Genomic DNA, 15942 nt, shown 5'->3' with positions numbered 1-15942 from the left:
AGAAGCCGCTGCCACCGACCGTTGTGCTCCACTAAAGATGCCACCTGGGAACGGAGTGAGAGACAGCCAGAACTGAGAGATAGCTGCCACTGCCACAGACACTGTTGCTGCCACTGCCACTGCTATTGCCGCTGCCGCTGCCGCTGCTGATGATGATGAAGCCACTGCACACGGTGGCTGCGTTTTGGTTCGTGGAAAGAAAGTTGCCATGGAGAATCGGGGGGAGAAAATTTAATCAAAATATTTGCACATCCGCCAGCAGGCAGAGGAGCCAGAGACTCAGAGACCCAGGGAGCCAGAGAGAGGCAAAGAGAAGCTGCCAAGGCGACTAGAATTTCCAGTCTAAGAAACAGAACTGAACCCCTCTTCCCCGCCACCAGAGTGTAGAGAGCGGAGGGGAGTGGAGTGCAAAGTGGAGTGCAACGGAGTGGAGGTACAGTGCGAATCGTGGCATTGCCACAAAATGGAAATCTTAATTCATTCTAATTTCATTTTGATTTTGAGAGACCAAATCTAAGAGAAAACTGGAGAAATTCTATGAACAAATAAACGATTCTAAAGCTTCAAGAAGTTCTCTCTACAGTTCTCTCCTTCCGTAGGCGGGTGGAAACAGTCCCTCCCATAAACGTGTACATATCTGTACACATTTCTGGCAAACCAAGCCGCAGATGCGCTACATGTCGGTACTTTCCACATCCTTCAAAAATATGGTACTGTATGGATACACTCGGAGAAACATAGTGAATGGTGTACCCTTCACGCCCTTCAAAGTATTTTCTTGAGGGCCTGAAGAGTGCAGACTCTTATGAATTTGTGTGGTTCTAAAGCATTAAAAGGGGCACTACACTGCACCCTCGAAGGCATCTCTCAAAAGCTCTCTCTTGATTTCTCCCAAGCAGGAGGAAAACCTCCCTCCCAGGCAGTGCTCACTGTATTTGGCTGACTGAATGGCTGGCTGGCTGGCTGGCTGGCTGGCAAAGACTCCTTTTGGGCATTTGGTTCATGTCGCGGCGAAACCAGTCAAACCTCATTTGCGATGGCGCGACTTCATCTTCATCTCATCCCAATCCCCATTCCCATCCGCATCCCCATCCTCATGTTCATCCGAGGTGCATCACGAGCATGCAACATGCAGCAGGCATCGAGGATGGGATGTTGTCTTTGACAATTATTTACCGTTGGCGCTTAACTGTTAATTTGCCATCCGCCGAACCAGTCCACGTCCGAAGACCAGTTTCCCAGCGGATCCCCAGCAGCCACGAGGAGGCAGCCGCAGCATCCAGCATGCCCCATCGTGGAGCGACCGACAATTGGAAACATGCCACGCATTTTTTATGGCTTTCAATTTGACAAAAAGCCGGCCAGCAGCAGAAGCAGCAGAAATTATTTTCCCTCTTTTCGAAGACACGAGGCACGAACCACGAAGCACGAACCACGAGGCATGGGGAAAATGTAATTAAATGGCTTTTCCAGACATCTCTTTCTGCTGCAAAACAGGATCTGGGTGATCGAAAGATGACAGATGACGACGGATGGAAATCAGAATGGAATGGAAAGCCAAACCCATCAAAATGATGAGAGGAGTTGAATGAACCGAACAGAGCCCGTGCCATGCGATCGTTAGGCTGTGGCATCCACTAAACCAGAAATCAAATCAAATCCCATCTGTAGTCTATTTCCCCTTCTTGAGATGATAATCTATGATGACTGGCAGGCAGCCCACAAATCGTTTCCTCTGTGGCCAACAAACTTGTCAAAAAGTTGGCCAAGAGATTTTTTGCTGGCTAATTTACTCCGCAAACTGTCCCAAGAAACTGGCCAAACTCGTTGGCCCAGCCCAAAAAGCAAACAAAAAACAAGCTACAAGAAACAGCATCAGCAGCAGCAGAATCCACAATCCACAAAAATCCAGATGAAACGTAATCTGAATTCCCCAGAGAGATTCTTCTCCCTCTGCTTTCTTTCACTCATTCTTTGCCCCCTCTTTCTCTCTCTCTCTCCCTCTTTGCTGACCTTGCACTTGGCTTGGTTTGGGCCAACGTATAGAAACAAGGTCAGCTTCTGCCGCTGACCGCTGGCCGCCTGGCCAAAAGCAAAGCTGGAACCGCCAACTAATTTGAGGGTCAAACGGGTTTCGAGTGAAAGAAACCCCCCAGAGTACCCAAAAAGAGTACCAATCGAAGCGAATGAAACTCCAAATGAGCCGCGGGGAAATCATTTGTTCATTTGCATATGCATGCAGTTTCCACCTGCGGCCACGGCACGGACCCCACTCTTTCTCCCACTTTCCCGACCCCAACAGTCAATTTATTTTGCCTCTTTTCCAGAGAGTCAGAGAGTCAGTGTCAGGGCCAATAGCATTTCCATGGCTGGCCATTTTTCAACATGACTGGACGGAACCGGACCGGATTGGATTCGATCGGACGCGATGGGGACCCTCCACCGCCAGACTAGAGCCTTCTTCTTCACGATTTTTCACGATTTCTTTTATTTTTTTGTGTGTTTTCCGCTGATTTTCGACTTTCGGGCTTTTGTTTGAGTTCCGTTTCGCTGTTTTTCCTACCCCTCTCCCGCCACCCCCTCTTCTTCTGCATCGGGAAATGCATTTTGGGCGCTTTTTGTTGGAAGACTGCTGGCCCTGTTTGGCCGCTGGCCCATCAACTTTTGGGCACCAAATTGAATAAGAAACTAATTTCCAACAAACTGAACGAAACATTTTTAAAGGAGGCACACACACACACACACACTACATATCCTACTCACACAGAGGAGGGAAAACAGTCGACTTGTGGGATACCCATTAGAGAACACCGAGAAAGTGTATGTTCCAACGAAGAAATACGGAAGTAGGGCTTGAAATTATTGGTGAAAACTATCTTAACGCCAAGAATGCCTATCGCACAGATACATTTGCGACCATGCATCGGTCTTGGGAGTAAGAACGTGCCCCCGCCGCTGGTCTAGATGTTTCCTATCACATCTTCTAATGACAACATCAGAGATAGATGTGTGAACAAGATAGATAGTATGTGGTAGCTCTTGTGTAAATGCTTATGAACATGGTTATTGGCCATCTGTTTGATCGGTGAACACTCAGGGTTGCGCAGAGCCAGCGAATGCCCAACTATTTGCTCATGCATCCTTTGCCGGAGCCCTATTCCCCTCCTTCAGTCCCTGTACACCCGGCTTTGTTTTCCCTCGACAATCAGAACTACCACAAAACTGTTTGCCACAACTAGTCTAAAAGATTTAGCCACACAGAAAAGTTATCAGCGTTAATTTTGTTTGTTCAGGTTTTACAAAAGCAAACAAAATAGAGATAGGCAAAGAGTGGGAGAGGGAGGGAGGGAGAAAAATTAATTTATTACTTTCCATTGGAATGATAAAAGAAAACGCGCCTGTAGCGGGCTGCGGGCTGCGGAAAAACTGTGCGGCTCGTAAACAGATTTAGATTTAATCAAATGATAGCCCAGAGATCGGAATGGGCCCGAGAGATGTGTGGAGCGGAGCCCAGCGGCTGGATTTGGTAATGCACTCAATATATTTCAATGTGGCAGCTCGATTAAATATTCCAGGCCAGGAACGGAAACGGAAACAGAGACTGAAACTGAAACAGAAACAGAAACAGTAGCGGCACAGAATAGGGCCCGAAATTCCTGGCCCGAACCGGAGGGGTCGAAATGTTTTGTGCGACAGGCATGAAACATGAGAAATGCCAACAGATTTAGCCACATGTCCTGCGGGGGAAGGGGACGGGGATGGGACGGGGACGGGGAGTGTGCGAGAGTGTACGGGAAAATCGCTTTTAGCCATATAAACTATTATCGTCAGATTTTATATACATTTTTCCTTTTTCCTTTTTCTTTCGGTTTTATTTTTTTTGGGTCACCCGCCGTCCGACAGGACATATTTTATTCCTCGCCCGTTTTCCGGGAAGATAATTCGGTTGCGTTGTGGCGGAAAATACCGGGGAGGAGGGGGAGAAGGGCCACACAAAATATCGAAAATGTTACGCTTGAAAATTGCCTGTCAAATGACAAAAATGGTTTCATTTTCTGCCCTCCCTCCGACGCCCTTCGACGTGGCAACGCTCCATCTAATATCTAATATCTAATGGCTGTTGGTCATTTCTTTATGTCAGGGCTCGGAGCAGGCTCCCTTTTTTTTGGGGTGGGGGTCCCGCCAGCAGATTAGGTCCCCGCCTTTTGTGGGGCAGGTTGCGGTTGCGGGAAAGCCTTTTTACGTTATTCGGGGGACCCGTTTTTCGAACAATTTGTATGACCCAAGAAAAAGGTCAAATGAAGGAGAGAACGGAGAAAGTGTGCTCTAAAATATCATAAATGATATTCGATGGAACAAATTTGAAGGCATTTGTGTGCATATGTGGCACTCGACATCCCCAGCACCGAATGCCGGAATTGTGTGCCTCGGGGTCTGGTCTGTGTGGAATTAATTTGGTTCTCTCGTTAAGAAGGAATTCAATTCCGATTCCCCAGCGGACTTCGGCGGGCCCTGTCTGCTGTCTGTTGTCTGCCATTCCATTCGATGTCCCGTCAGATATATTGGCAATTACAAACTGCTTAAAAGCAAATAAATCCCTGCCAGGCAATTGCATCGATGATGCCAAAGGATAACGAAGAGAAATACATCCGTACGAGTGCAGACACAGAGATACACAGAAACACAGAAGCACAGATACAAATACATTTGCCGCTCCATTTAATGAAGAAAAGGCAGAGGAAGAGCAAGCAACATTTGTGCTCGTTATCGTTCAGTGGGGGGCTAGGGAGGTGAGGCAGTTGAGGCCGTTGAGGCAGTTGAGGAAGGGGAAGCAACCTGGACATAAAACTGTCAAAAGGTCGCCTATATAAATCGCTAAACTAAATGCCTTTCATAGTTTAATGCCACCTCGAGGGATTTCGAAGGAGTCTCCCTCGACACACAAAAACCCGCACAAAAGGGGAACCACAGAGAAAGACAGCGAGAGAGAGAGAGAGAGAGAGATCTATGGAATGGAATGGGGGTATGGGTATGGGTATGGTATGGGTGTGCAAGGGCCAGACAACGCGTCTCTCTATCACTATCATCCTCCATGCTCCAACAGCTACCAGGCCCATCCGCCCATCCACGCCTCCACCTCCAACTCCATCGCCATCCTCGTGTTGTCATTAAAACCGAATGAATTATGCAGTAGCCCAAGTGAACTACTTGCAGGACCAGACAGACCCCTTGCCGGATAGAACCGAACCAGTTCTAGTAGCAAGAGTGTCTTGGGACCTGGACTGCAGTTTGGACTGCAGTTTGTTTGTTGTTTTAATTAACTAATTAAGATTTTTCTATGTCGCAAGTTGCATGTTGCTGCTTGCTGCTGCTGAAGGAAGGGGAGAACCCCCGAGTCCCGAGTCGGAGTCCCGAGTCGAAGTCCGTGGAATGTTTGCATTATTTGTTGCTGCCCAACAGTTGCTAAGGACCCAATTAACCTTTTATGGCCATTTGGCACAATAACGAGGCCAAGAGCGACGCGACAACGACAATGAGCAAATGTCCACAAAACGAAAAGAAAAGAAAAGCAACACAGAAATGTCGAACTTTGTCGCTACGAAGCCTTAGATACCCTGGAAAATTGATCTATAAGATATAGAATTGAGATATTCGATTCCATTTCCGAAGTTTACAAAGAAAAACCAAGAAAGTTTTCATCCCAAAAGACTTGTCTTTCAACTGATTGTGACTGTGCCTTTCCTGACACGATTTGGGCTAGGTGCAGGAAAAGCCATGAATCTGAGAGGATATTCGACCCTTGAATACCCTCTGAAAGGGTATCCCAGAAAGAGGGGACACCAGTCGAGACAATGAAGCCCCCATCTCGTTGGACCTTTGCTCGGACGCAGTAAGCAGCTTGTGCAAAAGTGCACAAGTAGCCCCCAGTTCGGGGGCCTGATTCAGTGAACTTGGTGGCCATATTTGGCAGGACACAAACAAAAAAAAAAAAGCAGAGCACTAAAAGACAAAACAATGGACATCATAAATTCCGACTACAAATTGACATTAAAAATTTGTTTGTTTCGTTTCGTTTCGTATCGTTTTCGTAGACGGGTAAGGGGAAGCGCGGACTTAAGCGGGGACTCACCTCCACATGGACTTCTATTCTTCCCGAATTTCCTTCAAAGGAAAACCCTGCGTTTCGAAGCGTGACCGAAGGCTGCAATGGAGAATGGAAAATGGAAGGCGAATGTTATTTCAAGCGATACGTTGTATCAACAGATAGCACATAGATTATGGAATAAATATATAATAGTTTCATGCATTTAATTATTTTTCTGTAAGCGACATACTAATTTATGGCACTTGCTCCATATGGCTCTTCCGCATTTCCGCTTGGGAAATGCCACATGGGAAAACTTTCCATAGCAACAGCAACGGCAAAACTTTCTCATTCTCAGTTGTGTTTTTTGGGGATTTACGAATTATGCAAAATATGAAATGAAATTCCGGTTTATTCCAAATTAAAGCACACTTTGAAAGGCGCTTCCGATTGTTTAGCACATCGTTTACGTTTAATGCGATTATTTATGGTTTATGATTTAAATTTATTAGCTGTGGGTGTGTCAGGTCGGTGAGGCTTTTTCCAATAGTTTCAACGGAAAACGAGTTGGTCGGGGTCACCAATTTTGGCTATCTTTTACTCAAACATATCACACTTCTTATGTAAACAACAAGCACCAATGTTTTGGTATTTAATACAAATTCCTTTCTCACAAACTCCCCATTCCCTTCATACAGCTCCACGATGTAACGTGTCGGGGTCACCAGCTATCCGTAAACATTCTAGATCCCCTCTTTCAAGTAAAGCAGATTCATTTCCTCACGATCCTTGCCACATCCAATTAACTAATAATGAAGATGTCGGGGCACCAATCGCCATTACCTGCCAAGGATATTCTTAAACATTCCATATACCCCTCTTTCAACGCTAATAAACTATGGTTCGCCAAGTAAAAGCTCTGACAGATTCCTTCAACATTGCTCTTAAGCGTAATTAACTTGTCGGGGTCACCAATTTGCATTTAGTGTACCCTTCAACATGATATACCCCTGTATACCCCCCTTCTTGAACGCTAATCGACAAGGTTTTAGCAGACAAAAGCTCTGGTAGATTCCTTCCTATGGTTTTCCCCTGCGCTTACAAGATTCCTCAACGTTTTGCAAACATTTTGTGGGTCGCCAACAGCAACGCAGGGCCAGTCAATATGGTATAGTGTCCCATTGGGGGGAATCATTCTCTCCCCTTGGCACTTTACTGGCTCCTCGCTTTCTCTTGGGTTCAGTTCAAGCGCCCACATAGTGGTATTATCGCATTTTTTTCCTGCTTTTTGCCATTTTCCTCTGCTCTCAGCTGTCGGCTGCCCTCTGCCCCCGAAACACCACGCTCTGAATGGAACCGGTTAGGTTTTGTTGTTGGCTGGCGATATGCAACGATACTTCAAGGTACCACGAGGACAGGTAGTGACGGACGTACTATCAGAGACCTCCAATCGCATGACGTAGCACTGTTGGTTGGGTGTTGGTCTCTCTGGGTGACACCCATCTGGGCCACACATCTCCGGGGACTAATTGAAATGGCGACACTAATTAGCGATGCTCCCAGGTGCTGCAACGGACACTGTAAAGAGTATGCAAAACCCGATAACACACTCAAACGAGATAGAGAGGGAGCTGGAAAACAAAGCACAGTAGCGACAGAGATCCACTTTGAGCTACAGAACATTCTTAGAGCATGGACCGGAGACCGGAGACCAGAGACCAGAGACCACCCGCCCAGTCCAGAGGCCACGCATGTATGGGAGTTCATTAAAGTAAATGGTCTTCCATAAACCTTAAGCCGATTACCAGAACGATCCCCCATTTCGGCCTAAAGGCTCTTCCACGTTTGTTCGCCCTCAAATTAATGGCGTAAATTATTAGCTAATGATCGAAACACTCTTGACGATTGGTCACTGGAGAGCGGACAGTGGACAGTGGAGAGTGGAGAGCAATCGCCTCGAGAATGGGTTACGTCATGGAGTTATCTTCGTGCGATGCTCCATGTTCAGGCGCAAGTTGGGGCTGAGTTGGGGCTGTGTTGGGGCTAAGTTGGCGCTGAGTTGGGTTTCATTTTGTGTGCAATTGTTCAATGTTTATATGGTTTTTTGCGTTCTGTCTGTCCCTCATCATAATCATCGATGAGCGAAGGTCGCACACGCGATGCCCCTCTTTTTCTTTCCACTCGTACGTTAGTACGAGTATTAGCCAAAGTCGTAGATACTTCATTTACATAGCGGGGAAACCAGTTATCATCCACAGGCAAGTCGTCACCTGTGGCCCAGAGTTGGGCCTGCAGGCCTGGAACTGTGGCTTAGATGTCGAAACGTGCCTTTCCCCCTGATTTTCTCCCTTTTTTTCCTTTGAAATTTAATTACAAAACAATAAAATTTCAGCCAGGAATGAAGAAGAGATACTCGTAAAATGCCAGGCAATCGTTTCGGCTAGGTTGGTTTTCGTTTTGCTTCGTGCCAGTTGATTTCGCGTAAGAAAAATTCGAGTTATTTGCGGAACTACCAAGAGGAGGAATATCTTCTGTCGTGTTGGACAAAGGACAAGGAATCGATGTCCGTTGTCCGTTGTCTGTCGACTGCCGATTGTTGACTGTAGTCGTGTGTCAGCAGCATCCGGGGAATGCAAACTGCAACGTTCCAGGAGGAGCAGCAGCAGAGGCAGCAGAGGACCATGCCACAGTCAGTGCAGTGCCTCGTAAAGAGGCCAGAAATTGCAAAATCATGCAATTTGTGGGCACTTCGAATGCAATCAACAAAACTGTTTGATTTATGATCATTTGCAGTTTGCACTAATTTTTCAAATCACAAAAGGCACCAGAGCGGCAGAGGGGAAGGGGGGCGGGCAGCCCAAACCTGACTCGACACAAAAATTAATCACCCAACCGAATGGGGAGGAGACCAGGCTGAAAAGATAGACCAGAAACCCAGTCTAGGCTGAAAAGATACAAAAGACTGTAAGGGAAACGGCCTGACGGACAGACGGACAGAGAGACGGACTGGGTAGATGGAAGGCAGCCATGAAGGATGGGGCCCAAGGAGTCATTACAATCAATAACTGAAATCGATTTTAGGCCTCGAAAGCCCCAGCCTTTCAGTAGCTAACAGTAGATATGGCCGCGTGACACGATAAATGGCCGCAATGGTCACAGATCGAGTCCCGTGATCGTCTCCCGTCCATCCTTCATCGAAAGGGAGACTGGACTGTGGCACACAACTTGTAATTATGCGCTTGGCTGGCTGCCCCAGAGGAGCCCGTCCTGGGCAGACCCTTTTTTGCATTATGATAAACGAGCCCTAGACCGGAGTCCCATCCATCCATCTGTCCATGCACCCATCCATTCATCCATCCATCCATCCCTCCCTCTTCCAGTCTCGAGCGATCACTCTTTACAACATCTTCATTATGAATTATGCGAATTTCTCAGTGATTCCAGCATTCTCAAGAGGGGTTCCCATGGGTTGCCATAACTTTTGTTTTATCACTCGTAACGAGGAGGCAAGGACAGGGCAACCGGCACTCCAACGAGTGCTTATCTTTACCTCTCCCTCTCTCTATATCTCGATGCGAGAAAGAGAGTAAACTTTGGCCAACATGTTGCAACTAATTACATAAAGCGACACGTGCGATGCGACGCGACGCGTCGTTGTAATTTTATTTGTTACAACTCGAAATTAGCATGAATTTGCTAATTAGCTCTGATTGTAAAAGTTGCAGGCGAGACCAGGCCCAAACCCAGGCCCAGTCCCAGTTGCTGCACTGCTGCACTGTATGCTCCCTCCCTGTATCTGTATCTGTATCTGTATCTCTTTAGCATGGCTCTGTGTGTGGGTTGTGGGTCAGGCCGGAGATACTTTGCGTATCTCTGCCCACAGCACACAGCAGAGACGGAGCTCTGGAGTCGTACTGGTATCTAAAACACGCTTTGAGGAGAGCGTGGATTGCAACACACTCGCACTCCGACTCGCACTCGCACACTCGCGTCTCGTGGTTGGGCAGGGGAGAGAATCGATGTCGCGTTGGACAAGCGATTAAGATCAGTTTTCTGAAAGGAAACACACCATAAAAACACCGCCTAAATGTCACATTATATCCATACTATCCATAAGCACTGCTTTTGGACTTTTGAGTCGATTCTCGAAAACACACTCCCAGAGCCCAAAAAAACTGATTAATATTTCAGGGCTATCAATCCACTTAAAACTGATATAAGTGTCGGATCAATCAGGGGCCGACTGACTGCTTCAATTGCTCCGAATTCCACGAAACCAAAAGCCGATAGCAGGTGGGTGCCCTCGATAGCCAAAGGGGAACGGAACCGAAACACACAAGACCAATAAGAGGGGACATATCTGATGGACTGATAGGCCACGTGAATATCGAATGAATATTCCAGACTTAATTGCGAATGCATTTCATTTACAGACATTTCAGATAACAAACAACCGGGCACAAAGAGCGGCAGTGAGACGACATTGCACTCCTCTGAAAGCATTGTTCGCATTTTGTTCAACAAATATTGAACCAATCGTTGCTAAAAATACTACGTACTGTACATTTATTGTACGGCCAACTGCTGTGTAAAGTACATTCTGTTGCTGCTTCTGTTGCTGTTGCTGCCCCAGCATGATTCGTAGCTATCCGAAATTTGATGAAAAATAATTGAACTCCCTACGAATTGAATTCCATTTCCATATCCGAGGCAAACAAAAAAAACACCGCTCTATAAAATTTAGGGCGAAAGGCGTACGGTACAGAGTAGCGAGTAATTCCAAACAAAAATAACCATTTATTGTACTTATTCGTTCGTTCGTTCATTCGTCCACTCATTCATTCACTGATGATATCAACATGGCAAAAACTAAAAATAAACAATCGAAACAGCGCACACAATCACCATCATAATCTTTGGGGCACCTCCAATGACAGTGAAAGTGACTCGATGACGATGGTGGATCTACCATGATGCGACACGATGATGGCAACAGACAAAAAGCTGAACAAAAGTCACGGCTACCACCAGCACTGGCTCCCCCTCCCCTCCCCTCCCTCTCCCACTGCCCAGCCAGAGGGCCTTCACTTTACATAACTTCCATCAAAGCACACAAAAAATTAGCAAGTTCATAGGGAAAAATTATGAAACATGGAACGGGAAATATTCAGGCAATTTTTCACAAAATTATGAAACATGGAACGGCAAAAATTACAGGGTGTGTTGCACAAAAACATGTATAAAGAAATTCAAGAGAAAAAGAAACATTTCGATCTTTATTGTATAATTAAACACAACCTATACTCATTTTGAGTATCGGGTATAGTGAGTAAAACCAAAACTTTTGATACGATTTCCTTAATTTTTCCCAGAAAAATTACTGGATTTATTGGTGCTTCTATATGGACATTTTCATAGAAATAACTCTATTGGAACCAGAGTTCCCTTGAAACCATTCATTGAAAATGTAAGGTTTATATTGATCTGGAGATTAATCCCATGGATACTCCTATATCCTTGCCCTTCTCACCAGAACCCGAGTTCCCTTAGAACACTTAAAGGTTGGGCCACCTTTTTGGGTACTGTTACAGATTTAATCAGTGATTCGCTGTTCAATAATTGCCAGCTATATAGTCCTCCTATATACGCACTTTCATAGAAAACACCCCATTAGAATGAGGGTTCCCCGCGTGCTCTTCGTGCGATTGGTAATAATTTTCACACTTTTACGGCTACCGTTTGATGGTTGGTCGGTTGAACCGTAACCCCACGATAATTTAGACATTTTGTATTTATCTACTGTAATTTTTGCTTTAATTTTGTTTTTGTGTTTTTATTGTTTTGGCTTCAAACTTTCTTTGTTTATGCAAACAGAAAAAGCAGAGGCGAGTATAATTAGAGATCTCAACAGCATGTCGGAAAGAAAAACAAACAGGTGCTCCAAGCACAAAGCAAACGCAACCGAAAAAACCAAAGAAGAGAGGTGCAGGAGAGAGAGAGAGAGTGCGAGAGTTGGAGAGTGAGGGAGAGAGAGAGGGAGAGTAAATAGCTGTAAAAAAAACACAGAGCTCCCAAAAAGCCAATCGACGGTCGACAGTCAGACGGGTTGTTCACCTGGTCGGCCGCGGTGTCGTGGTCACCTCAACACCTCTTGGACCGTGCCCACAGCAGTAGAGTGTTGTTGTTTTTGTTGTTGTTGTTGTTGTTGTTACTGTGATTGCCTTTTCATTTTATTTGAATGTATTTTGGTTCTTTTTTCTTGTGCTCTTTTTATTCTTTTTCCCTTTTTAGTTAATTTCCAACGTGCCTGGAATGCGATTCCATTCCATTCCGATTTGAATACCGCGTGGAGTAGCTATGGGGAGCTCTTCGCTTCGGGGTGCTTCCAGATTATTCAGAGATTATTCTCCTATCCAACGAGGGGATCAGTGACACATTTTTGCGGGTGTTAATTCCCAGGCGACCCACATAGCCGCTGAACATCTAATTTGTACGTTTGCAACACACACTGGCAGCAGAGAGGGGGGTTCACAAAAGATCTCCGCCGCCGACTAATTACGGCTCAATCCAGCGGCAGTGCTGCAACCTGCCTCCACTGGCTGGTGCTCCGTTGCAGCTGCAGGGCCTCTGCCACAGACCATTCGAAGAAGAGTTACCTAACTTCCAGCTTAATGACTTCACCAGAGCCCAGAGACCAGAGACCAGAGGCCCTGCTGTTGCTGTTGCTGTTGCCTTGCTCTCTGTGGCATGCTTTAAATATTTGACGGCACCTGAGTGCATTTCACAGATTTTTCATTGCAACATGTGATAAATTGCATTCGGTTTGGGTCTTTACTGAGAGCCACAGACCCACAGACCCATAGAGACTCCTCCCCCCTGGCGCTGACATTTTCTCGCCTTTTTTTGGAGTGACTCATGAACAGCACCGCACCTTCCGCCTAGTGGCATAGGCTCGTCTTGGCATTAACCATTAACATTTCGAATCGAATACAAAGGTTTAACTTAAGGAGCAGCTGTCATCATTGCCTGCATTTTCATTTGAAAGACACACAGAGAGAGAGAGAGGGAGTGCTGCCGAGTGGGAAGACCCTCTAGAGAACGAGAGGAACCACCATCATCATCAGCATCAATGATTGTGCTCTGTTGTTGCGGTCTGTCTGTATTAATGATGATGCAACATTTGCCACAAATGTAAAAAGTTAAGGGGGAAACATGGCTATGCCTTTGGCTATGGCTAAGTAAAGTTTAATGCCCGAAGGCCAAAAGCGCGTTTGACTCGTTGTCCATCCCTTTTGTTTCTGTGTGCCCCGAGTGTAAGACGAGACCTTTTTTGCCGAGGATCGGGGGCTATAATGAGTGGAACACGAGCCCCAAACCACCGACAAAAGAACTCGAAAGAGTCTGTTAAATTTTGGGACGACTTTTAGCAGTTTGCTGTGAAAAATATTTAAAATAGATTTCGGGGGGAAGAAAAGTGTGAAATTTGTGGCAGATTTAAATACTGGGAGTCTCGTTATCCATGAGATACAGAGATACATTCGGTGAATCATGGGATCCCTGGTAAGAACTAAGCATAAACCAACATTCACACAGTTCCATAGCTCCTTGACTTAGATCCATTTTGTATTTGGCAGCAAGTAAACATTAAGAAACATGAATGGTATCGAAGGAAAGAAGAAGAGCATCCATCCTTCGTTGTTGGGCGACTCTAGCCAACAGCAGCAGCAGCATATTGCCACCTTCCTGCTTAAATGTCACTGATATGGGGGCTCTCTATGAAGCTCTCCTAAAGGCAGCCACTGAGGCATTTGCATTGGCATTTGCCGCAATGTTTAGCTTTAGAGGCGACACCGAGAGCTTGACAACTCTGACGCTGCTGCTGCTGCTGCCGCTGCCGCTGCGGTTACGGTTTAATGAACATTCATGTCTCTCCTCTAATGCCAAAACAGAGGGAGCACAGCGGGAGGGGGGTGGAAACCGGTGAAAAACTGTGAACAAGACCCACAAGAACCCTCTGCATTACAACAACAGAAGAGGCAGAATATAAAACACGGCAAAAGAAACAAGTTAAGAGCCATAGAAGCAGCAGCAGCAGCAGCAGAGCATTGCAACAGGTTTCTCTTGATTGGCCTTTCGATGGTGGGCTGCCGCTGCCACTGCCGCTGCCACTGCCACTGCCACTGGGGTGCTGCTGCTGGCTGGTGCTTTATTAAATCTTCTGCTGGCCATTGTATTTGTATTTTATATTTTTCTGTATATTTATTTTTCATCTTTCTGCCTCTGACAGCCCGTGATTTGTTGCCGAAGGTTAGTTCGAGTCATTAGAGCGATGTATCTGTATCTGTATGTGCCTGTATCTGACTGTATTTTTGCCTCTATTTCTGCCATAAATTGAAGACGATTCTCTGTCTTTGTCTGTTTTGTCTGTTTTGTTCTCAGATACTTTGTTAAATGCCCGCAAAAAGGCCATTGTTTAAGCAATTAAAATTGCTGAAAATTATATTCGAAGATCGTTGAATAAAAGATGATGGGGCATGAACACACACACACACAAACACACTTCTATGTTCAGTGCTTGGGGCAGGCATTGCACAAAAAACCATAGAGAAACGAATGTTTTGTTTTCGATTTTCCTTTGGGGCTTTCCATGTTTTGAATAACTGAATAATTAATTTAGTTTTTGATCAAAATTTGATGTTCAACTGGTGGCCGACAGCAGGTTTCAATTTAAAGAGAACATTCAGTGGTTTTTCAGAGGCCAATATTCGATGGTTAAATGTTTATTAACTAAACGGGAAACCCATTGGGCCTCTAGCAATCGATTTTCATACAGTTTTCGGGTTTACTACGCTTCCGATTGTAGCCCTATGCCTTCTCTTGCTGATTATTACGCATTCAAATCTGTTGCCAAACACTTCTGCTCTTTAAATGGATTTATTGAGTCTCGTCTCCCCCCACCCCCACAACGTGCTTGAGTACTCCAACAAATGATGGCAATTAAAACTTAGATGTCCGACTCTTAGTGTCGCTTAGTGGCTTTGGCCATCGTCAGAGCTTTGGCTACATTTAATTATAAGTTGAAGACTAATTGTCCGTTGTCCACAATTAAAAATATCTTTGAACGGGTCGGGTGGAGAGTGGGCAGAGTGGGCCGAGCGGGCCGAGCGGGCTGAGCGGGGAGGGCAGATTTGTGTCCAAAGTTGGTCACAGACGATGGGGCAAGTGGGGCGACGACCAAAAACGCACAACTCTCTGCAACTAATTGGACATCGGATGGGGGCAGGCCATGAAAGCGACGCATCATCTGGCCTTTGGCAAACAAGAGAGACCACAATAATTTCAACAACTAAAACTACAACAACAGGAATCTAGTGCGAGCAAAATAATACCACAAAAACAAACTTCGACAGCTACAAAGCCGAAATATTTCACAAAATACTAATCTTGAATCTTCGACAAAAGCAAATTATGCTACAACAATACACGATACAATAATTACAACAACAAAATCTATAACAATAAAGATTCTATTAACAATAGTTACAAAAATAATTACAACAACAAGCCCAGCGACAACAACTGCAATAACAAATACAGTAAATTCAACAATAAGTTGATAGCTTCTACAAAAACTTCAACAACAAAACAATAACAAAAATTGTTCAACAACACCCACAAAAAGGATCAATAACAGTAACTAACAAATATTTACAACAACAAAAAACAGAAACGACGACAAATACAACAACTCCAACAATAAGTTCAACAATCACTCGGAACAAAAACAACAACAGCTACAACAATCGCAATGACAAGACAAATGTTGGAACAAGAAGCTGCAACAGGAACACCCCGAC

At 45.3% G+C, this 15942-nt stretch overlaps 1 protein-coding gene across 3 annotated transcripts in view; it reads right to left on the bottom strand.

The window, feature by feature from the left end:
* Pgant9 (polypeptide N-acetylgalactosaminyltransferase 9) overlaps positions 1 to 15942 on the bottom strand; it is a 60574-nt gene that overhangs the window by 37824 nt on the left and 6808 nt on the right. For 2 of the 3 annotated variants that reach the window (XM_015185315.2, XM_015185314.2), the window contains exon 2: positions 6131 to 6202. The exons of the other annotated variant lie outside the window; for it this stretch is intronic. The gene's annotated coding sequence lies outside the window, so the exon portion shown is untranslated. The remainder of the gene's footprint in view (positions 1 to 6130; positions 6203 to 15942) is intronic. 3 annotated transcript variants of the gene reach the window in all.

Source organism: Drosophila pseudoobscura, chromosome 3 (assembly GCF_009870125.1).
Source record: "Drosophila pseudoobscura strain MV-25-SWS-2005 chromosome 3, UCI_Dpse_MV25, whole genome shotgun sequence".
Lineage (NCBI taxonomy): Eukaryota > Metazoa > Arthropoda > Insecta > Diptera > Drosophilidae > Drosophila > Drosophila pseudoobscura.
Note: the sequence above shows the minus strand (reverse complement) of the source record. Positions and strands in the feature narration are given on the sequence as shown.